The sequence below is a fragment of the Leucoraja erinacea genome, chromosome 13, assembly GCF_028641065.1.
Source record: "Leucoraja erinacea ecotype New England chromosome 13, Leri_hhj_1, whole genome shotgun sequence".
NCBI classification, from domain to species: Eukaryota; Metazoa; Chordata; class Chondrichthyes; order Rajiformes; family Rajidae; genus Leucoraja; species Leucoraja erinaceus.
Window position 1 is genome coordinate 40,255,337 of NC_073389.1, and position 24,932 is coordinate 40,280,268.

The 24,932-nt window shown below is 41.5% G+C and overlaps 2 protein-coding genes across 5 annotated transcripts in view; one reads left to right on the forward strand and one right to left on the reverse strand.

Annotated features, from left to right (window-relative positions):
- Window positions 1-15,181, reverse strand: part of cmss1 (cms1 ribosomal small subunit homolog) — a 46,127-nt gene extending 30,946 nt beyond the window's left edge. For both annotated transcript variants that reach the window (XM_055645011.1, XM_055645010.1), the window contains exons 1-2: window positions 15,063-15,181; window positions 13,885-13,922 (exon numbers count right to left, since the gene is read on the reverse strand). The gene's annotated coding sequence lies outside the window, so the exon portion shown is untranslated. The remainder of the gene's footprint in view (window positions 1-13,884; window positions 13,923-15,062) is intronic.
- Window positions 15,082-24,932, forward strand: part of filip1l (filamin A interacting protein 1-like) — a 197,748-nt gene continuing 187,897 nt past the window's right edge. For 2 of the 3 annotated variants that reach the window (XM_055645006.1, XM_055645009.1), the window contains exon 1: window positions 15,082-15,213. The gene's annotated coding sequence lies outside the window, so the exon portion shown is untranslated. The remainder of the gene's footprint in view (window positions 15,214-24,932) is intronic. The other variant, XM_055645008.1, reaches the window with a different exon arrangement.

Genomic DNA, 24,932 nt, shown 5'->3' on the forward strand with positions numbered 1-24,932 from the left:
GTCAGGCTAACTGGTCTATAATTCTCTGTTTTCTCTCTCCCGCCTTTCTTAAAAAGTGAGATAACATTAGCTACCCTCCAATCCACAGGATCTGATCCTGAGTCACTAGAACATTGGAAAATTATCGCCAATGCATCCACGATTTCTAGAGCCACTTCCTTAAGTACCCTGGGATGCAGACCATCAGGCCCTGGGGATTGATCAGCCTTCAGTCCCATCAGCCTATCCAACACCATTCCCTGCCTAATGTGGATTTCCTTCAGTTCCTCTGTCACCCCAGATCCTCTGGCCACTGCTATATCAGGAAGATTGTTTGTGTCCTCCTTAATGAAGACAGATCCAAAGTACCTGTTCAACTCATCTGCCATTTCCTTGTTCCCCATAATAAATTCACCTTTTTCGGTCTTCAAGAGTCCAACTTTTGCTCTTCACATACCTAAAGAAGCTTTTACTATCCTGCTTTATATTCTTGGCTAGCTTACTTTCATACCTCATATTTTCTCCCCGTATTGTCTTTTTAGTTATCTTATGTTGTTCTTTAAACATTACCCAATCCTCCTGCTTCCCATTCATCTTTGCTACATTGTAATTTTTATACTGTCCCTGACGTCCCTTGTCAGCCATGGTCGTCCCTTTCTCCCCTTGGAATCTTTCTTCCTCCTAGGAATGAACTGATCCTGCACCTTCTGTATTATTCCTAGAAACTCCTGCCATTTTTGTTTTACTGTCATCCCTGCTAGTGTATCTTTCCAGACAACTTTGGTCAGCCCTTGGCCGCATCTTGGGGTAGATTAAACCTGACCATGTTATGGTCACTGCCTCCTAATGGCTCATTAACCTCGAGGTCCTTTATCAAATCCAGTTAATTAAATCCAGAATTGCCTTCTCCCTGGTAGGCTCCAATACAAACTGTTCTAAGAATTCATCACAAAGGCACTCTACAAAGTCCCTTTCTTGGGGTCCAGTACCAACCTGATTTTCCCAGTCTACCTGCATGTTGAAATCTCCCATAATAACCACAGCATTACTTTTACTACATGCCAATTTTAACTTGCGCCCTATGTCCAGGCTACTGTTTGGGGGCCTGTAGATTAGTCCCATTAGGGTCTTTTTACCCTTACAATTCCTTAGTTCTATCCATACTGACTCCATATCTCCTGTTTCAATGTCACCCCTTGCAAGGGATTGAATTTCATGCCTCACGATCTTCAGGATCATCAATTTCTCCTGTTATGTATTTTATGACAAGGGCATAAGTGACAAAACATGTCAGTTCTTGTCTATCTCTTATTGTTATTACAATGGTGGTGGCATATCACCTTCTTGGCTTACTGCAGTCTGTGAAGTGAAGGCATTTCCACTGTGCTTTTACGCTTGTTGTTTTTGAACCGACAAGTCAGAGTGTTAAGTGACTTGGAAGTAAACATGCACACAGTAAAGTTCCTATTTAACTGCTGTCTTTTGACCTTTAGCAGTAGGGATCACAAATTTGGGAAAAGCTGTTGAGAAAAGTTTACTAAGTGTTTCACCACATCTTATGAACAGTTCTCAGTTGAACCATATTGGAGGGAAAGAATCCTTGGGTAGGTGGATCAGCGGCAACTAAATGAGCTTGTTTTCCCAGGGTGGTGTTGAGCTCCTTGAATGCCAATGGATCTGTACTCAACCAGTGAAACAAAAGGTACTGCACAACACAACTGACTCATGCCTTGAAAATGGTGGAAAAGCTTTAGGGGATCAGGTATCACCTGCAATGCAAGGGGATGATTTTATCAACAACATGTAAAAACATTCAAGTTTCTGCAAGATTGAAAGATATGAGTAAAGTATGCAAACATAAAAGCCCAAAACACCATTGTGCACAGATGGTATTCTGTTGATTATGTATTATCTGAGTACAAAATGTCCTCGCACTTTAAGGATTGCCAAATCTCAGATAGCTATCCATAACATGTGGTTCAGGCCAAATTCTATGCAATATTTATATCTAGACTCATCATCAGCATTAAGCTTTTCAGCGAAACGACATGGAGTTTGAGTCCAAGAGTGAAATTATCCACATCCGTGGAGAATTAATTTGAAGCTGTCTCTCTAAGTCTTTTTACAACCAGATTATTTTTTCTGAGTTAAGGATCTACTACGATAGTTGACATTAACTTGGGGGTGCCAGAACGGATTGTGCTACCTCATAAACTGGATGGAATGTTATTTCTATGCTTCAGCTAGGATTAGGGATTAGCAGGTAAATGTTCCATGTGGAATGAAAATAATTGAATCTACTATAAGACCCCAGTTCTCCAAGGGAATATCTTATTATTTCCGCTTCCCAGGTCGAACTCTTCCCCAAGATGGCCCGAGAAGTAGACATAATGCAGCAAATTTACCTGTCAGTGGTAGAGGCTGCTGTAGGAAAGGAGTTGTCCCATAATGTATAATTCAAATTAGATGCTACTGTTAATACAGTAGAGCTAGAGTTTAGTAATTTCCCCCCACCTATTACTTATACAGGTAGTGTTGTCCTAACTACAACTGAGATTATCTCTATTTGTTTATTAACCTTGATTAATTGTATAAATCATCTCTAATTTGTGGGGTCTCAGTTTGTCCCAAACAATAGTGATCATGCTGCCTTATTCAGAATGTTGATATTGTGCACTATTAAGGGAGAAATAAATAAAGGTGTTTTTCACAATAACAATCAGGGAACTGACAAGAACAAAGATCACTGAAAGGCTTGGCTGAGACCTGTTTCGGCTCCAAGCCTTCTCTGATATGGAGGAAGTTGAACTCAGACTTAGTATTTGTGAATTCCCTCCAAATGAGAACACTCAGGCTTTAAAACCTGTTCTAATAAGTACCACAATGTCATACATTTTACTTCGGAGTCACGTGAGTGACTACGTGAAGACCCCGCCAGCACGCGTGCGCACCATTGCGTCTCATGCAGTGCAACAGTGACGGGCGGGGGTGGAGCTCTCCCACGGGAAAAATTCAAACGAACCTACACAGATAAGGAAAAATTGAAGTTGTATTCTTCCCCTTGCTGTGCTTTATGTTACAACACGTTGGACAAGGGGAAGAAAAAACGGACCTGGACCGCAGGCTGCCGCGGGGAACCAGGCAGTTCCCGGCAGCCGACAGCCACGAGCTACCAGCGGCTCCAGGAACGCAGGCTTCCGCGGGGAACAAGGCAGTTCCCGGCAGCCGACACCAGAGACGTCCAGTGACTCCAGGACCGCAGGCTGCGGGGAACCAGGTAGGTTCCGGCAGCCGACACCACTAACGTCCAGCGGTTCTAGGACCGCAGGCTGCGGGGAACTAGGGAAAGGTTCCGGCAGCCGACAGCCATGGGCAAACAGCGGTTCCAGGACCGCAGGCTGTGAGGAACTAGGAAGGTTCTGGCAGCCCACAGCCGGGTACGACCGGCGCAGGCTGAGCCCAGCACCGCGAGCTGTATACCTGGAAACAACACAGCGGGCTGCAGGCAGGCAGGCAGGAGTCGGTACGGCCGATAGACTCGGGGAGTCCGGCCAGAAGGACGCACTGCCCAAGGGCAGTGAAAGTGACCGTTGGCATGGTTACTAAGGTCCACTTACCGACTCCAAGCTGAATCCAGCACCATGAGTCGTACAGCTCAAAGCAGCACAGCAGGCTGGAGGCAAAGCCGAGCAGGATTCAGCCCGGCCGATCATACTCATCTGAGTCTGGCCAAAGGGGCGCGCTGCCCGAGTGCAGCAGAGGTCCGCCCGTGACTTGCTCCGGGAGATGGAGCAAGCTCACTATGGGAGTCTTCGCACTCCCACAACAGCACCTTATCGAGGGCTGTAAAACAATGCATCTCCCTCGATAGAGGAATGCGTTGTGGACCAGGGCTGGGCTGGTCCGGAAGAAGGGGACGTGGCTGAAGAAGACGACAGTGTGCAGGGGGTGCAGAATCCTAAGGAGCTACTGGGAGTGATCACCAAAATTACGGATCAACGAAAAGTACCATTACAGACCAGGCTGGCGGCCAGCATCGACTACCTGTACTTCCATCTTCTGAAGGTACAGGCAACAAAATTACGCAGAAGTATAGGCCTCCTGTGAACTTTACTTCATTTTAAAAATGCCTGCAGCAAACAATGCGATCTGGGGGTACAGTGGGACTGGCACAAAAACCCAGGAGGTCAAACTACAGAAGATTTCAAAACTTCTGACAGCGGGCATATCATTGGTTGCTCGCCCAGACGATGGTACAGAGAAAAGCTCGACAAAGAGATCAAAGCCGTCGGGCTCATAACAGTCATCAGCAACGACAGCACCCCTATGCAACCACCAGCAGGTATCAACACGCTGGTGAAAGCATGAGGGCCGCGCAGCACCACGAAAGTCCTTTCAGGACAAGGCCCAGAGCGACCCTCATGGAAAACGTGCCAACCCCGCACTCCAGCGCCTCTTCCGCAGAAGAGGCAGAAATTGAAGAAAGGGATGTACCACCGGCAACCAGGTAAGTAGGTGGATCTGGTTCCTTCCAGAACATAAAGGTGTATGACCTGTACTAATAGGGGGAATATTACACTTGTTTTGGGAGACATGGAGGGATCATTGTCGATACCTAAAATGTAACTGGATGGGGCAACTATGGCAGGGCATAGCGTTGCCTAATGGTCTAACTCCAGCCCCAAGACTTTTCGCCAAGATATTAAAACGGGCCTTGGCAATATTAGAAACAAAAACATATTGTCATGGCATATCTTGATGATATATCAATTGTGGGGGAAAAACCCTGATCTTCTAAATCAGCAGTTTTAGCTACCAAACATAGGGTGAAACTCTGGGGTCATCTCCATCCAGATAAATCTAAGTCGACGGCATCCACAACTGGACTTTCTGGGATTTACAATTAACGTTATCCATATGTCTGTAACATTGCCAAAGAGTAAAGCAGACTTGGATAAACTTACAAAATAATTAATTACTAAAAACACTGGTGTTGGGTGCGTTTTATGGTCTAAAAGCCTACTGCTAACAATGCACCATCTGCATGTCCGCCTACGAATTGATAATATCACAGTGGTGGCATATATTAATCATATGGGAGAAAAGATCGATACCATGTGTCAATCTGGCCAATATATTTGGCTATGGTGTGTTAACATTCATATTTGACTATCAGCAAACTTACCTACCAGGTAAGCTCAATACTGAGCCACATACCAGGTCATGAAAATTCAATGACAGCATCGAATGGCTGTTGGACCACAAAAACGTTGCTGATATTACCAAAAGAGGGACACCAGATATCGATTCATTTGCATCTAGACCCAATCACCAGTCATCAACATATGCCACTTGTGAACCACACTTGGGGCAGCAGCAATGGACGTTACTCACACTTAATGTGGAAAAATTGTTTACAATGTTTTTCCCTCCTGCCTCATCAGTCGGATCCTAAGCAAAAACACATATGGACTCAACATCAAGTGTCTTGAAAGTACCTGATTGGCCTACACAGCCATGGATCCCTGTGGTCTCGGACATAGTCTCTGAACCATAGTCCACCATGCTAGATCCGGGCTGGCGGACAGGACCATGAGCTTGATGACGGCAGCCTATCAAGAATCAACAAGGGCTGGTGTAGCGTATAATACAGCGACAACCACCAACGTCCTGGGAATTCCTATCCAGCCTTCATGTAGATGAAGGACTGAGCTGCAGTACTATAATTATGCAGGAGTGCCCTGTCAGCTTGCTGGTGGCAGGCACCACGACAACTCTCCATGGGATCTCACCCTCTAGTTGTCAAACTTATGAGGATTATTTTATCACCAACCCTCCTAGAGGGAAGTACTCCCAGATATGGGACGTCAGTGTTGTACTAAAATTGCTAGGGGCACCAGCAATGTCCCTGTCCCTGGGGGGGGGGGGGGGGGGGGAACTGACATTTAAAAACAGTATGCTGATAGTACTGGTTTCTGCTCTAGGGGTCCAGTTTCTACATAAACTGAGACTGGGATAAATGATGGCATCTCCAGAAAAGATAACTTCGCATATTAGAGCTTGTTAAACAAGATAGACCATGGTCATCAGGACAAAATTTGGAATTCCAGATATACCCAACTGACACCCGACTATGTGTAATGACACACCTTCTATTATACCTTAAAACTACTAAAACTTAAGAGGAAGTAAATTAGCACTATGGGCAGCCACAAACAGCCTAATGGCCGGGTATCAGCACTAACCATCGCTAGATGGTTCAGACAGGCTTGGGAGCTGCTGGGGTGGATACTGACATCTTAAGTTTCCATTCACATGGGCAACAGCAACACCAGCAGCTAGAGACAAGGAAGTGCCTATGGACCATATCCTGGCTACAGCAGGATGGTCAAGAGAAAGACCTTCCAATTCTTTATAATAAGCCAATAACCAAACCTGCGGTATTGCAGAATCAAGTTTGAATTCTGCAATATATTTAGCCCTAGGGAGGATTATTTTGTTAAAATAAATTGTTATTGCCTGAATTGGATGCATGTCTGAATACAATAACATACTTCCTCCCTTGAATGACTTCGGCAGTGAGTGAAGCATGGACTGTTCCACAGCTTAAAATCTTCACGTAGTCACTCACGTGACTCCGAAGTAAAATAGTAAGATTAAACGAGAACTTACTAGTTTGAAGTTTGATCTTTATTTTGTGAGGAGTTACGATGAGGGATTACGTGCCCTCCGCTCCCGCCCTCAATTATAAAGGTCAACTGGTATCTTAGTTCTCCTTGTCTTTACCATGTTTACTTCAATTACTATTTTCTGTGATTCCACACCGCTGCTTTGAAGAATGTCGCGCACGCGTGCTGGCGGGGTCTTCACGTAATCCCTCATCGTAACTCCTCATAAAATAAAGATCAAACTTTAAACTGGTAAGTTCTCGTTTAATCTTACTATTATGGTTAGCAGGTACATTCTTGGTTCTTGGTAACTGTGATGATTTCTAGCATTTATTAGGCTAAAGAACAGGGTGGCAAACTATGTTTCCATCTTTGAAAATGCCTTTGACAGTACTGGCAACATAATGCATATAATGCTCATGTCTCTTCATAATGCTAATTTTCAACTTGCTCAATTAAAAAATCATTAGTATATATTTGCTCAAAGGATTCCAGTGATTACAAGACTAGGCTTGTATTCACTGGAGTTTAGAAGGATGAGGGGGTATCTTATCGAAACATGTAAAATTATAAAAGGACTGGACAAGCTACATACAGGAAAAATGTTCCCAATGTTGGGCGAGTCCAGAACCAGGGGCCACAGTCTTAGAATAAAGGGGAGGCCATTTAAGACTGAGATGAGAAAGTTGTGAATTTGTGGAATACCCTGCCACAGAGGGCAGTGGAGGCCAAATCACTGGATGGATTTAAGAGAGAGTTAGATAGAGCTCCAGGGGCTAGTGGTATCAAGGGATATGGGGATAAGGCAGGCACGGGTTATTGATTGGGGACGATCAGCCATGATCCCAATGAATGGGGGTGCTGGCTCGAAGGGCCAAATGGGTTCCTCCTGCACCTATTTTCCATTTCTATGTTTCTATGTTTCCAGGGTAGCTTTTCACCTAGATACGTGTTATGGAATTCTGAGAAAGGAGTGTTTTTTCAATAAAATTGTACAACTAGTTTTCCTGGAGACACATTCAAATTATTTGTATAACTTTTCCCTGATCATAGATCAAATGTCTCATAGAACACCAGAAAACTGAATCTAAAAAGGATTTGAAACATTTCATATACAAAAGCAGAACTGATCCAATTACTGTAAACTACTAGTCAGTTCAATGTAGTTGGAACACAGATCATGTTTGGACAGAGTCCATTGCCATAACTGGAACATCAAGACCAGGTTTACTGTCGTAATCTGGGACTTTTGCCTTATTTCACAAATATAATTTGGAAATGAATCACAGTTAAGTGGTTGTTTTCAGTAAATCTGAGTGTGCTGCTCGAAGCCATTTAATGTAGCCACCACACTAAAGAGGAATGTGCACATTACTGAAGCGGTCACCAACAGTGTTCCGCAATACATTTTTACTCTTTTCATATCTAAAATAAACATGCACAAAGAGAAAGGGGGATGACCATGAGCCAGATCAGCACAGACCAGGAGAATGGCTTCGACAGAGTATCATATATGTACATAATGGATGTGCTCTTCAAAATGTGCTTTGGGGAGGGGAATCAGGAACTCAAATCAATTGCTCTACACTGCCCAAATCAACGGTAAGAAACGGAAGACGTCCTCATCAGATTCAGGCTGTCTGAAGACAAGGCTGCCTAGTTTCCCGTCTTGTTTGTGTTGCTGTGCATGGTGTAGGTATGGTCCAAACCCATTCCAATGTCTGTGTAGTTACACAAACCATGTTCCATTTCATCTGGAAATCCAAAATGGATGATGACAATCAAATCATAATGTGCAGGTATCCAGAGAAAGGAAAGAAAACATCAGCTTTTATCTTTATGGCCATCTTTGTGTCTGGCCACATCAGTAAGTGTGTAGAGCTGGAGCTGTGAGTGCATGAGTTTCTTCCAGTGCAATTAATGTTTTAAATTAGCAGAATGTGTTTCCTCCTACATACCAACAACGCATGAGGTGATAGGTCATAGTGTATGGAGATGAAGTTTGAGGATCTGGAGAGAATAAAATGGAATCAGTGTAGGATTAGTATAAATAAGTGTTTGACGATCAGCATAGATGGATTGAACAGCCTGTTTCTGTGCTGCATGATTCCTTTTCCTCTGGAGTTTGGAAGTCATGATCTTGATGAATAGCCGAGCTAGCTTGAATTGTCAAATGATCTGCTCTGGCTCTTACTTTATGTTCTTTGTGTTATACAATATAACAACATCCACTGGTGTTAGACCAGCATAATATACAGGCAGCCCCTGGATTACGTGAGTGTTCTGGTTCCTGAGAACTTTCTGCAAGCCTATTTCATCCTGTCAGAAACATCAGTTTTTATTGTAATTCATATCATATTGCTCTGAATATTCCAATTATAATTCTTTCATTTTGTTGAATAATCACCCTAACTATAATTAAACCAATGGACTATATATTATCCAGGCATTAATGGATACCATCAAGCATTTTATTATTATTATTATTATTATTATTATTATTATTATTATTACTAGCTTGAAAATTCTTTAAATTATATTGTAACGTTATAAATTTCAGTAACGTTGGATTTTCATAAGTCGGGACATCCCAGGGGATCCCCTGCATGTATCATAAAAGATGAAGACAAAGGTTATTCGGTACATATTGCTGGTGTCAAAATTGCCTTGTGGGCCACCAAATACCATTTGCAGAAGTTGTTTGAGGTTCACAGAACAGTGTTGTTATGTTTCCCTGTGCAATGCTGCACTGATGATATCCCTACATTCAAATCCTTGCATAATAATGGCCCATATATCATTTTCCCTTCATTACCACTTGCTGAACTTGCATGTTGGCCTTCAGTAACTCGTGCATTAGACAATCCAAATCCCCTTGAACATTAACATTACCTAATTTCTCACCATTTGAAAATACTCTGTTTACCTACTACCTTCCAAGCACTCATCTTGATTACATTCCCTTAAATCCTCTTTACATTCCCCTCATTACTCACAATGTGACATAGTTTTGCAACAGCATCAACATTAGAATTAGATCATTCATTGCTTCAACCAAATCATTGAGATAGATTGTGAATAGTTGAGGCTCAAGATTGATCCTTGTTGCAGCCCACTCATGATAGTTTTTCACATGTGACATTTCGGTTCAGGTTCAGACTGGAGGTTGGAGGAAGATCTCCAACCCAAACCATCATATGTTCATTTACCTCCAGAGATGCTAATTGACCTGTGAGTTCCCCCAACATTTCATTTTTTGTGAAAAGAGCAGTTAACATTTCAGATCCAGAAACCTTCATCAGAATTCAATGATAATATCACATCCCTCACTTGAGCTGATGGCACGATTTCCCCAGCACAAATAATTCACTTCCAGCAACAATCTTAAATATGGAAAACCATTTTGTCTAAAGATATCCATAGGCTTGTGTATTGCATTGTTTTATACCTATACTGGAAAATGCTATTATGCATAAAAAATATACAGCGAATACAATCAAGATTATTAAAATAGAGCATCAGAGAAATGGCATTCTTTATCTTTCAGTCAGCTGTAAGATTGTCCACTCATGGAAGATTTTTACCTACCTTAAACTAAAACCTACAGTTCATGTCCCTAAAACATATTTTATTAGAGCAATGGAAAATTATCACATCACTAATATATTTAGTAACGGTTCAGCTTCTCCCCAAAAGGGACGCAATGGAAAGTCTGTAAAGGTTTTGTGTGAAATCTTGCCAACTTGGCACTGCCATCACGAGCAGGCACTTGCCCTGAAAATTTCAGCTCTGCTCTGGGCATATGCTGCATCAGCTGTTTCTGTACAACATCAATTACATAGCTTGCGTGCCCTGCATAACACAGACCCTCCAGCAACACTCGCAGCTATCTTTATCTGCAGTGAGCACTGAGTAAAACTAGCTCTGGGGGAATAATGCTGAATCATAAATTCTTGGGATGTACGACATCTCTCAATTGTCTAAATTTGCAGGAAAATGCCTTTATTTTGAAAACAAAAACTGCTTTTACATTCCATCACCAGCATTGGCTGCACAATAAATTAATGCATTCCTCTGCATTAATCAAAATTTACAATGGGTCCCCCGAGCGATTTAATAGCCACATGTATTTCTTTTAATTCATTTTTGGGAACTGGATATTGTTCGCAAGGCTAATATTTATTGCCTCTCCCTATTTTCTCTTTGGTGGTGAGTTACCCTCTTGAACCATTACAATCCTTTTGATGAGAGTAATTCTACAATGCCAATCAACATAGCATAAGAATTGAAGCATGAGTAATCCTATTCCATGATTAATCAAGATAATGGGTGATCATCTACCTCAGCACCACTTTCAGGCGCCATTTCCATATTCGTTGCCTCCTTTATTGCGCAAAAATCTAGTGACCTGTTTTGAAGGAATGTAACTGTATCTGTACTGGCATGTGGGATACAGAATTTCTAAGGATTCACCACCCGTTGAAAGAAGAAATTCTCCCCACCTCAGTCCTAAATAGTTCATTCCTTAATCTACGACTTCCTCATCCTAGACACCTCAGCCTGAGAAATATCTTCCCAGAATCCAACACGTTATCGGCCAATCAGCCCACCGAGTTTGCTCTGCCATTCGATCATGGCTGGTCTATTGTTCCCTCTCAAGCCCATTCTCATGCATTCTCCCCGTAACCTTTGACATCCTTACTAATCAAGAACCTATCAATTTCGGCTCTCCACATCCACTCTAAGTCCTTTCATTATTCGGTAAGTTTCAGTGAGATCCCCTCTCATTCTTCTAATCTCCAGCGAGTGGGGGCTGAGAGCCTTCAAACGCTCCCCATATGTTAACCCAATCATCCCTGGGATCATTTCCGTAAACCTCTTCTGGACCCTAACAAACTTCAGCACATCATTTCTCAGATACGGGGCCCAAAATTGTTCCAAATTTTCCAAATGTGGACTAACCTACCATTTTCCCTCCTAATTGTTTGCTTTCCCTGTGAACTGGGCTTCAGATTGTGTCCAGGCACACCTACATCTCTTTGAATATTACCATTCTATCTCTGACCATTTAAGCTTTTTGTAGGGAGTTCCAGAATTCAGACTTGGTGACAATAAAAGAACAGTAGTATATTTCCAGGTGAACATAATGTGGGACTTAGAAGGAAATCTTCTGTTTCTATGTGCCTGGTGCTCTTGTTGTTCTTGGTGATAAAGGTTTCTCTTTTGCGAGGAAGTAATGGAATTGCTCAGGCCAGTAACTGTAGTGTATTTTGAAAGTGGTACACACTCTGATCAAGACCTCCTCTTAGATTCGTGACATAGTCCACACCCCTCCTTTCCCTGCATATCAATGTGCCTACCTAAACATTTCTTAAATGTCAATATTGTATCTGCCTCCACCATCACCTCAGCCAGTGCATTCCAGGCACTCGCTGTAAAATATGTTAAAAAAACTTGCCCTGCACATCTCCTTTAAACGTTGCCCCTTTTATCTTAAAGTTATGTCCCCTAGTATTTTAAATGACCACTCTGTGAAAAAGGTTCTGGCTGTCTGCTCTATCAATACCTCTCATAATTTTATTTACTTCTAACCTGTCTCCCCTCAATCTCTGGCATTCAGTTAAATATCATTATTTCATTTTACGGCCACACGTATGTTTATTAATGGTGCATCCCAACACATTTTTGTCTATAAGGAAAGCACTGACTAAAACTAATTGTGGATATATATGTTGTCATTTCCACGGACAATTATTTCAAAATTAAATTCCTTAGAATTCAACCTTTTCCTTAAATTTTTTTTTAATGTTTTTTTTTCTACCCATGTGTGTATCTTGAGTTTTTGGAATGTGAAATGTTAAATAAATTAATTTTTAAAAAGCATTTGTTTTCATGTCTGACATGCCATCTGAGAGGTCGGTTCAGCATGACTAGCTGGCCAATCTGTTTAGCCACCTGCTTGAGGTCAGTGCTGGACACCCAGGATTCCCTAGAACTGTAAGCTAACAACAACAAACACTACAATGGGCAAAATCCACATCAGAGAGATCTGACCATTCCGATCTCCCACTGACCTCTGAGCTGCACAAGCTCAGCTGTTATCTGCCCTCAAAATCCAATAAGGAAATGCAGTTTTCTGGGCACCCACAGTCTTCTACTGGGAAGCTGCCTCCAACTGTTCAATGACACACAGTGCAGAACGGGGCCTTTAACTGAATTGATTAAACCTGACATCCAAAGTTGCTTTCAAACCCAGTTAAGCTCTGTTCTAGGCTTACTTTGCTTTCAAAGCTGAAAAAGGATCTTGCATTTTTTTTAAATGTATTATTAAAAATCAAAACATTGACATTAAAACATTTGTTCAAAGTAAAACATTTGCAGCACCTAGAAAATAAATCTGATGCAATGTAATACATTTACATTAACTCAATTAAATAAAGGGGAAAGGTAATCACCTTGTACTTACCATTCTCCTCAGAGCCATCGTTGAGTGAGGTGTTGGGGCTTTTACTGGTACAAGGACATTTCCTGCAAATTTGCTCTCTTCCACTGATCAACAAGTACCAAAGCAGAATTCAAGACTTCAGTTTAGCTAAGGAGTACTGAACTTCCACTTGGTTAAGTGGGTAAAATACATCAATTCTGGGTAGAACTACATGCCGTATCCAACTAACGGGGTGGAAGTTTGGGGCTCCCAGTAAAAGCGGTTTTGCCTGAGCCCAACAGCCAGCTTTTAAGTGAAAGATCCAGGCCTGGGTAATTGGGGGTTGTTTTCTTCAAGGTACACGTTACTTTAACTCTCAATGGAGGCTGCAGTACAGCAGATATACAGATTCACTGTCACTGATGGAAAACTGAGACCACAGCTAATATCAGTAACACAGTTGCTGAAATTGAAGCCATATTTACTGTGGAAACAACATTCGTGGAATAATTGAGTGCATTCTTGTATGATCCTGGGTTAGCAAAAAGCCTGATCAATTTTATCCACGCATTTACTGTATAAATTGCAGCTTGAACTGCCATGCACTATATTGCTGCCAGCAAAGTCAATTTTCTACAACTTCCTCAAATAATACTTGCCACTAATCGTAACCATTTTTTAAGAATTTGAATAAAATGTTCATTAATTGCATAAAATACTGTGTACACTTTTCTTTACTCAATGTAGAGATGCTTAAATAAATTAAAAATGCTGCTTGAAAAAACCCCGGAGTTATTTATAATGGGTGCTTACCTCTGCTGTTCACTCTGGCAGCTGATGTCCAAAAAGACCTGAGGTGCAGGGAGAGGAGGTCATCACATTAATAAATACACACCAGTTGCAGAATTCAATATCAGCTACAAAATTACATTGCAAACATTGCTTTTAGGACAAGATTTTGTGATACAGGAGAAATGTGTATGTTAAATATCTACCATTCAGATCTTTATGTGAATTCAGGGCAACTTAAGAAACACAGCCTGGAAGTTAACCACAAAATAGTATCTCACTCTCAATTTGTAATGATGTGAAGCGCAGATTAGGATGGCGTTTTATTACTTTATTCTTCATCCCAACACTATCACATTATATTTCCTGATTCATGTTCCATAAAAGCATTCAGAGCAGAAATATAGTGTGCAATAGAATAGATGGCAATTGTTTATGATTTCAGATCTTAAAAATTATCTAATTATCTACATTTCTTAAACATTATCTGACTTTTGCGGAGCTATTCAAACTTCTTGCAATGGAATCATACGTTCACCGTAAGGATTATTTTATACTTTATCGTTTGTATTGGCTGTAAATTTGTCATTGAAATAAACCTTCGATTTGTCATTGAAATAATTCATCCTAAAATACATTTGTATTTGTACCTTACTTTTTTCTTTATTAGGAGGCAATTTTTGTTACGTCAGGAATTTAAACTTTTTAATACAAATTATTAAAATCTAAACAAATAACTAAAGATAGTTAAATATATTCGTTGAAATATCTGTTAAAATTACATTTTAAGAGCTTTTTGAATAACACAATTGGTCACTAAAAGCATAATTAGCATAAATGTGTTTTATGTGACTTCATTAGCACAGTAAATGTGTAGCACAAGCATATGGTTAGCTCTATCTAAACCCTGAAGCCTTGTCTTGTTACATCTCTCCATGGAGAGACTAGGTCAGCTTTCTGACAGAGCCATCTGCCTTTATTGTACATAGCTCCACTGAACGTGGTGGATAAATATAGAGGATATTTCCACTCCATGCCAGGTCCTTTTTACTGTCCAACTCAACGGACACTGATCGCCTGTATATTTCTCCTTTTAAAGTGGCCAAGTAAAACCCATGTTCAGACAAATCTACCTGCTGCTAAATGTCCTCAATGAAAACTGGAATATGAAAAGTAAGCCAGCATAAATGTGACCCACTCACTATTTTCTTTTCTGAAGACTGGATATCGTTGGTACTCTGGACTTATTGAAACAGAGCGGTCGGTGGATATTGTGCCAGATCTATGATCAGAGATCCAGACGAAGGGGAGAAAATTCGACCTGTAATCCAACAGGAAACTCGTTACATTCTGGTTAGTATTGTTTCTTTCATAGCCATTTTACTCACAAAATGTAAATAATGTATTAGCAGGATTAAGAATAAAGATGATAAATCAAAAGAACAGAAATGTTACATGTTAATCTACTGTAATTTCAATATAATAGCATGACATCATAATTGTGAGTTGAATATTTTTATATTAGACAAAACATAAACATTGTAATAATGGTTATTTTTCTGACACCATTCTGTCCACTTGAAATGAACTATTAAGATACATGTAGCATTGCTTGTCTCAAACTTCAGGACCAATATCTGTGCAGGTTGATAATCTAATCTCTCAAAAGAAAACTGTGGGATCAGTTTAAAAGACGTTTAAATTAAATTACCGTAGGATGTATTTTAAAGGTGGAAGTGGGATAAGAATATTTTAATAAACAGTTTTATTTTTCAAATAGGTAATTCAAATATTTCTTAATGAGCAGCTACATTGTTTATTCAATAGTTCAAGGCAGAACTGATAAATTTTCAAAGCTTTTACCTTTTAAAATAAAGGAGCATAGGGATGAAGATCAGATTGTGTTTGATTTGATTTGTTTTTGTCAAATAAAGACTAATCTTATATCTCACTAAAGACAATATTCCATGTTTATTTGCAATCGTCTATTTCCCTGCACAAATGCACATCCATGGGAATTGAGATAGCAATATAAATTTTTCATTTGATACATTTGACAGAGACAGGCTCACTTGCTGTAAATATAAATATCCACAAGTGCAACATTGGCGAAATCATGAAACCAGAAAAGATTATTTGGGGAAATGTGTTAACAACATCTGAAGCAAACTGGTGTTGGCACACATTCAGATTCAGATTAGTTTACTGCCATATACACCAGGGTGCAATGTAATACCTTGCTTCCATGAAGCTCATAGAATACACAGTTGACATGATCATAATAGATATAAAAATAAATACAACAATGAATGCAAAACAGCAGATTGATGCAAAGATTGTAGAGATATCTGAAGTAGTGAAAAATACTCCAAAATGAATAACCAAATAACTGAATGAGATGTGGTTAAGAGTACGAGGGTTTGAAAGAGGCGATTGGTTCAGGAGTCGGGTAGCAGTGGGGAAGAAGCCATTCTTAAGTCTGGACATCAGGCTTTCAAGCACTCCTATATTCTTCCAGAAGGTAAAAGAGAGAATAGGGATGGTAGGCAGCCTTGATGATACTTCCAGCCTTCCTGCTGTAACACGCTATGAAGATTACCTGGATGGATGGATATGATGAGCCTGTGATGGACTGGGCTGTGTTCATCACATTCTCAATGTGGTCAAAAGCAGAACAGTTGCCACACCAGCCTGAGATATTATCTGTCAGAACACTATAAGCTATCAGCGTATCTGTAGAAGTTCAACAGAATCTTCTTGGACATGCTGAATCTTCGAAAGTGAATACACTGATGTGGCTTCTTGATTAACATATCAGAATTAGGGATAAGGAACAAGTTAGGTTGCTGGTGATATGGGTGCCCAGAAATCAAAGCTGTCGACCATCTATACAGCAACTCTGTTGATGACGGCAGGATTGCGTTCACCCCACTCCCCTCCCCATCCCCATCCACTTCCTTGGGTCAAGAAACAACTGTTTTGTCAAGGGCTAGGTCGCAACTTGAAACATCACCGTGTACACATATTTGTGTACTCCTGTACACAAATTGAAAAGGAATCCAGATTGTTTGCAGTTGCAGACCATTACCAATCTTTCAAAACACTTCATAATGGTTGATGTTAGAGCTACTGAGCAGTAGCCATTGCAGCAGATCAATTTACTTTTGTTGGGGACTGGTATTTTGGAGGTTTCTTTGAAGCAGATGGGGGCAGTAGGTTATTGAAGTGGGAGGTTGACGATATCTGTTAAGACTGGCCAGTTGATTGATGCACAATTTCAGTACAGGCCCAGTGACCAGGAGCTTGCTGATAGTTTACAGGAGTTGAAAGGAGATCTGACTTCAGCCACCAACCCAACAGTCCCATGATCTGTGTTTATAGTATACTAATGTGCTATGGCAGTTTGAGATCAAGGAGGATGTGGTGTTGGGTCTCCTGAAGAACATCGAGGTTGATAGAATCTTGGGCCTGATGGGATCTATCCAAGGTTATTGAGAGGCTGGAGACAAGCTTGCAAAAGATTTACCAAGATTTTTGTATCCGCACTGGCCATACCTGAAGTCCCAGAGGACAGGAGAGTAGCCAATGCTGTGCTTTTGTTTAAGAAGAGAACGATGAATAAATCATGAAATTATAAGCCTGTGCGCATCACATTCGTGATAGGCAAACTATTGGAGACGACTCTTCAGGAGAGTATTTACTCACATTTTTAAGAGAATGGGCTAATTAAGAACAGTCAATGTAATTGTATCTGGAGCAAGTTTCACAAAGATGTCTTACAAACATGATTTAATTTTTTGATGAAATTATTAATGTTTTAATAAGAGTGGGACATTGGACATTGTGTACAAGGATTTTAATAAGTAATCTAATAAATTCACTATATGGCAGGCTGGTCCAGAACATTAAAATACACGAGGCCTTGGTAGCTTGGATTCAGAACTACTTTAACATAGAAGATATGGTAATGGGAGGGTGTCATTCTGGCTGGAGATCTGTGACCAGTGGTGCTCTGCAGAAATCGGTGCTGGGATATCTGTGTTTGTGATAGACATATAAGTGACTTGAATGAAGATGTAGAAGGGTCAGTTAGTACATTGGCAGATGGCACAGAAAGTTGCAGTCAGTGAAGAAGGCTGTCAAAGGATACAGCAGGATATATGTCAGTACAGGTGCACAACCTTTTATCCGAAAGCCTTGGGACCAGACACTTTTCGTAATTCAGAATTTGTCGGTCTTCGGAATGGAAATTTTTTAGTGTAGATTTTAATGGCTGGCTCAGTGGTAGAGTGCTCGGCTCATATCCGCAAGGTCGCGAGTTTGTGCCTCGATCCCGGCAGTTACTCGGTCGCGAGCTTGAGTCTTCAATGTGGTTTTTTTTTGCAGAATAAATGTTTGTATGAAATGCAGTGTAGGAGAGGTGTACTGACTGTGTGGGCAGAACTTTGGAAGTGATTGCCCACCAGTCTAAAAAGCCGCTGTGTCTCCCTGTCCCTGGGATAGTAGGGGGCGATCAAACAGCACAATACTCCCCCTCCAACTCCAGAGGAATTCGCTCCCCGATGGGCCGCTACGGCGACAAGTGGCAGTTTGCCCACAGCCCGAGCTGCGCCACCCCAAGAACAATTCGTACCTTGCACACCATCCGCTTCTGCTCCTACGTTTTCCTCTGGCGTTGGAGCGGGGCTGGGCTGGAGTTGCTGCTGGCTGTGGGTCTCTGGGATCTCCGTGCTTGCAGTGGGCCTGGGGGTCGCTGTCCCGTTGGTCCTGACGTCTCCGGCCACCCCCCTGGACTGGAGCTGAGACTGGGAACTGTACCGCCCTTGCCCCCTCCCTCTGCAACTGCAAACAACCCCAATCTCCTGGAAGGGCGGTACAGTTCCCGGAGGATAGCAGGTGGCCGGAGACGTCAGGACCAACAGGAACCCGCTCCCCGATGGGCCCCTACGACGCCCCGAGCTGCGCCCCGTCATCCGCAACCCAGGTTCCCCTGTAGTTAGAGCGGGGCTGGGCTGGGCTGCTGTTGGCTGTCGGTCTCTGGGATCTCCGTGCTTGCGGTGGGCCGGGTGGTCGACGTCCAATTGGTCCTGACGTCTCCGGTGACTGCACTGACCTGCAGCCATCGCCGACTTGAAGACAGTACAAAGCCCCCGCGCCGGTGCAATGAGCGGGGAGCTGGAGAGGGGAGGGAAGGGGTCACACACATGGCCGGGAAGCAGAGGGGTGTAGGTGGGGTGAAACTGAAGGGAGCGACAATCTGCAGCTCCCTGCCCGCTGAGTTAAAAAGTTACCACGCAAGACTCACGATACACTGTGTATCGTGAGTCTACCGTGGGAACTTTTTAACGCAGCTGGCAGGTAGCAGCATATTGTCAATTATTAACCCTCCCGCGCAATATACCCTCCTCTTTTATGAATGGGGATTTAGTTCCCCTTTCTTCGAGGACCGACCGGAGGTTCCGCTGTCACCTCTGCGGGCCGCCCTCGGTGAACGTTTTCAAGGACCTTTCTTCAAGGACCGAAAAAATGTCACTATTCGGAGGTTTTCGTTATTTGGATCGTCGGATAAAAGGTTGTGCACCTGTATGTGCGACCTTGCATCACCCGGCGCAGCTTTAATGGCCGTGGGACAATCGCCATCGCCAGCCGGGGGCTTTGACTTTGACCTTGACATGGGGGGGGGGGGAGTGCAGTGGAGAGATGAGTTTATTTGGCCTTCCATCACAGCGATGTGATGGATGTTTGTGTAAATTATGTTGTGTCTTGAGTCTATGTGTTTGTAATGTAACCTCAAGGGGTCCAAATGACAATTAAATGTATCTTGTATCTTGTAGTTACAGATGTGGAAGGAGAAATGGCAAATGGTGTTTAATCCGATCAAGTGTGAGGTGTCGCACATCAGTAGAATTAGTCCATTTGGCCCATCAAGAATTAGTCCATTTGGCCCATCAAGTCTACTCCGCCATTCAATCATGGCTGATCTATCTCTCCCTCCTAACCCCACTCTCCTGCCTCTCCCCCACTCAGGACAGTACTTTCTCCTTCAGAACTATTTTTTAATATTCAAACATTAACATTCCCAGAGATCCAATGGGAATGAGATGATTAATTGCAATCACCAATCACTACAGTGATTTTTTTCCCCACAATGTAGTTGAAATAAAGAATTATTAAAAGGGATCTAAAAATGGGAAACACAATATATTGTGCTTTGTTTTATCCAAAGGATGCTAATTTAATTCACATCAAAACAGGTTTTTACTTGGAATTTTATGTTTGTGTGCTCCCTCCCACGTTCTACTGTTTGCATAATCATAAGACATAGGAGCAGAATTAGATCATTCATCCCATCATGGCTGCACTATTTTACCCTCTCAACTTCTTTCCCCTGCCATCTCCCTGTAACCTTTGATGCCCTTACTAATCAAGAACCTATCAATCTCCGCTTTAATAATACCCAATGATGGCCTCCACAAGCCAAGCATGGCAATGAATTCCACAGATTCACCACCCTCTGGCTAAAGAAATTCCTCCTCATCATCATTCTAAAGGTATATCCTTTTATACTGAGGCTGTGTCCATTGGACCTCGACTCTCCACAACTGGAACCATCCTCTCCACATCCACTCTATCTAGGCATTTAATTATCTAGGCCTTTCATTAAGTTTCAATGAGGTTCCCACTCATTCTTCTAAACTCCAGCGATCACATCAAACACTCCTCATTCTTTAACCCAATCATCCCTGAGATCATTCTGGTAAACCTCCTCTGGACCCTCCCCAACACTAGCTCATCCTTCCTCAGATATAGGGCCCAAACCGCTCACAATATTCCAAACGCAGTCTGACCAGCACCTTATAAAGCCTCAGCATTGCATCCTTGTGTTTTATATTTTAGTCCTCTCAAAATGAATGCTAACATTGAATTTGCCTCGCCCTTTAACAGGATAAAGTAAACTGGATTGAAAGCTCTGAACATATGCTTGCCTTGCATTATTATGATGTCAAATGTGCACTTCTGTCTCAGCTAAATAATATTTCTGCAATAAACCTACTTCTATCATACTTTGGACTCAAGTAGAATATTGACATACATGATTAAGCTTTCAGCATGGTTTGAATCTATGTTTTCATGCTTCCTTTGGGGCCAATCACTTCCATGGATTTAAGTGATGTGATGTGTATTTGTCCTAAATAAGTCAATCAACTACTCTATGTAAAATACATCAGGCACTAACAGAGCACGATGATGAGTGCATTGGGCATTTGCTGAGGGGATATGATATGTTTTTGAACAGTTGCCAACCTCTGCATGGCCTTCCAATTTCAACCACAGTATTTACTGTAAATATACTTTTTATTCCATATTTCTTGCTCCCCTGAAGACTTCCACTGCTATCATACTTCCTCTTCCAGGCATTAGGGTAGCCAGCTGTGCCACAAATATCCACACAGCAAAAATAAATCCCCCTTAATGGTAAATTGAGAGAAAAGCTAACGCAGGCAGGTGCCTGTGCTCTCACAAAGTTGCAGTTATTCAATATGTGATCATCACAAAATTAGATGGCGTGCAACATAATTCTAAATCTGACACCAATTTACGGTTTACAATTTTCTCCTTTGTGTATATGGGACTAAAGTCAGATAATGTTAAAAGTAATAGGAGATATAAATACTGCTATGCTGTTTCCCCTGGGTAAAGCTATATCCATAGTGTTGTTCGTTTCTAATTTATGATATAATTCCATTTTATTTTGAAAAGTTTGGATTTTTTTGCATATTTATTGAAAAAGCACTGAGATTACTACATTTAAATAGCATGTGTAAACCAAACACAACCTTTAAACAATTTATGCTACAAAGCATTAGATGCAAACACTATTCATTTTGTTTGTTTTTATTTATTTACATATGTAGGCAACTTGGGCCAGAGAAAGACGGCATTTAATTTTAGTCAAAGGTGTCCATATCACTTTTTGCCTAGACTCAGTGAGGATGACAGCTTTCTTTCTTTAAATAATGCTTTTTGACAACTTTAAAGTTTCCTGATCACCTTTACTAACACTAATTTAAAAAAAAGTAATTCTAAATATATTTAAATGTAAACACCCAACAGTTTGGATTTGAATTCAGATCTTCTGATCATTAGCCTAGGCCTCTAACATTTCAGTAAATAAAACTATATCAATCTAAATCAACCTGTATCACTGGCTCCTCCTCCTCCTTTTTCCTTTCTTCTTGAACATTGAATTCTCACAAGTTTGTTGGCCCTTGCTGTCTCCTCCCCTTCCCAACTCTCCCTCAGCCCGCGGGCTCCTCCTTTTTCCTTTCCTCTCCCTGCCCCCACCCCCTATCAGTCTGAAGAAGGGGTTCAGCCCGAAACGTTGCCTATTTCCTTCGCTCCATAGATGCTGCTGCACCCGCTGAGTTTCTCCAGCATTTTTGTGTACCTTCGATTTTCCAACATCTGCAGTTCCTTCTTAAACACTGTATCACTGGTTGTTCCACCATCTCATTATTACCACAAAAAATAGCAAGCTATCCATTTTGCAATATAGTTGTGAAATCATATTAAGAGACAAAAATTTGTCCTGGCCCAGAAGTGCATCGACAGATATCTAAAAACATATCTATGCTGCACAAGTGAAAATTAATTAACATACTTCAAAAATTTTGAGGACATTTCTTGGTATTCTGTCACTATGGGAATTTTAGTTCCTAACTTTTCCAGGGAATTTTCATTTGTGTATGCACTTTTTTTCCAGTGTAAAGCTCCACCAAATGCCATCGACAGTAGTACAATATGCAGAATTTATATGTTGTGAACATTTCAATTCCTCTGTTATGAACAACTACCATTATTATTTATTGATAGAACAATCAGCTTTTACCAACTCTGTCTCCCCAAAGGCCATGACATATAAAAGGTCGACAATAAAACTGCATTTTTATCCTTACTACGATCCAGAGCTTCCTATGACCTAAAAGACAGTCCAACACCTCCTTTATAAAGCTTTGCCCATGCTCGTCATGTTCAGGGTCATCTTTAGCTTCTTGGTATGGGGATAATATTGAGCTTGTGAAGACTATTTCTGCCACAATGCTACTCAATGCTGCAACAGGACTCAAATTCCACACAAGAAAATTCCACTGCTTCCTTCAGTCCAGAAGAGGAACAGGCAAGATGCAATTGACTGCAGTGCAACATACAAAAAAGGCTGCACTCATGTCCTGACATAGAATGTTGACTGCTCACGAGGCCATCAGTATATCAATCTTGCCATAAGTTCTTGTCATGAGCAGAAATAGGCATCCACCCCATCGAGTCTACTCTGCCATTCAATCATGGTGGATCTATCTTTCCCTCTCAACCCTATTTTCTTGCCTTCTCCACATAACCCTTGACACTTTTTGATTCTTGCTAATCAAGAATGTGGCAATCTCCACCCATTGACTTGGCCTCCACAGCAGTCTGTGGCATGTTCTTGTTGGCTTTCTACCAGAGCAGAACCTTACTTCTATCCCCAGTTCCGAGAAGATAGAAAAGTGCAGAATAGGAATGGGCCATTCGGCCCGCAATGTTTGTGTCGAACATGATGCCAAGTTAAACTGATCTCATCTGATCATATCTGTTTATTCCCTGCACTTCCATGTGTCTATCTAAAAGCTTTTTCTGGCATCGTAATTTTTTTCTTCATCAATATTTATTCAACTCCCTCTAGAAGACCATAATAGAACTGTCTCCACCACGAATGCAGATTCCAATCACATCCTGCATTAAAAAATCTCCTTATGTTGCTCTTCCGCTTAAACCTATGAGCTCCAGTCCTCGTCGTCCCCACAGAAGGGAACAGCGTTGAGTCAAGTCAAGTTTATGGTCGTATGCACAAGTAAGCTGAGATAGAGGTACAATGACAAAATCTTGCTTGCAGCAACATCGCAGGCACGTAGACTCTGACACCACATATCAGCATAAATCATAGATAAATAGCACATAAATCTGCAAGACATGACAAGAAAAATATACTCTTTCCAGATCTGCAACTACTTTTTTTTATAAAATCTCCCCACAGTCCTCTCAAAAGAAAACAACCTCAGCCTCGGTAATTTATCCTTACAACAATCCATCAGGCCAGAAACCATTGTCGTAAACCATTTTCAGACCTTCTCTAAAGTATTTGCATACTTTTAATATGACAACCAGAATTGAACACACTGCGCCAATTCAGATAAATCAATTTTATAAAGCAAGACTCCTTGCTTTTATATTCTACTTCTCTATTGATACCAGAAGAGCTACTTCCCTACAACTGTTAGGTTCTTGAACTGACTACCACAACCCAAATTCTACCTTGACAACAGAAGACTATGAACCATCTCTTGCATTCCCATAATAATAATAATAATAATAATAATAATAATAATATATTTTATTTTATTGTCATTGCACGTCAGTGCAACGAGATTTAGTATGCAGCTTCCAACCGATGTAAAAGAAAAGTAAAAAAGGTGTGACGTGACCATCCGAGGGAGACAGTCCAGGGGGGGGTGGGGGGCACTCAGCAGGGCCGGTTCAGAGTCGTTATAGCTCTGGGGATAAAGCTGTTTCTGAGTCTGGAGGTTTGGGCGTAGAAGGCCTTGTAACGTCTGCCGGAGGGAAGTAGTTCAAACAGTCCGTTACAAGGGTGTGAGGAGTCTTTATGGATGCTGACGGCGTTCCTGAGGCACCGTGTGTGGTAGATGCCCTCCAAGGCTGGTAGCTGTGTTCCAATGATCCTCTGCGCTCTGTGGACGACGCGCTGAAGAGCTCTCCTCTCCGCCTCCGTGCAGCTGAGATACCACACAGAGATGCCATATGTTAATATGCTCTCTGTGGTGCAGCGGTAGAACGTTAGAACGTCCCATGGACTTGTATTAGTTTTAATTGCGTTTTGCACTAATTTCTTGTCTTTTTTGCACTTTCTTTTCCCTTCCCATTCAGAAGTTTGATAGAATTTATTTGTAACATGTTTTTGTGTGTTGTCTTAGTCTATGTGCCTGTGGCACTGCTGCAAGCAAGCTTTTCAGCGTATC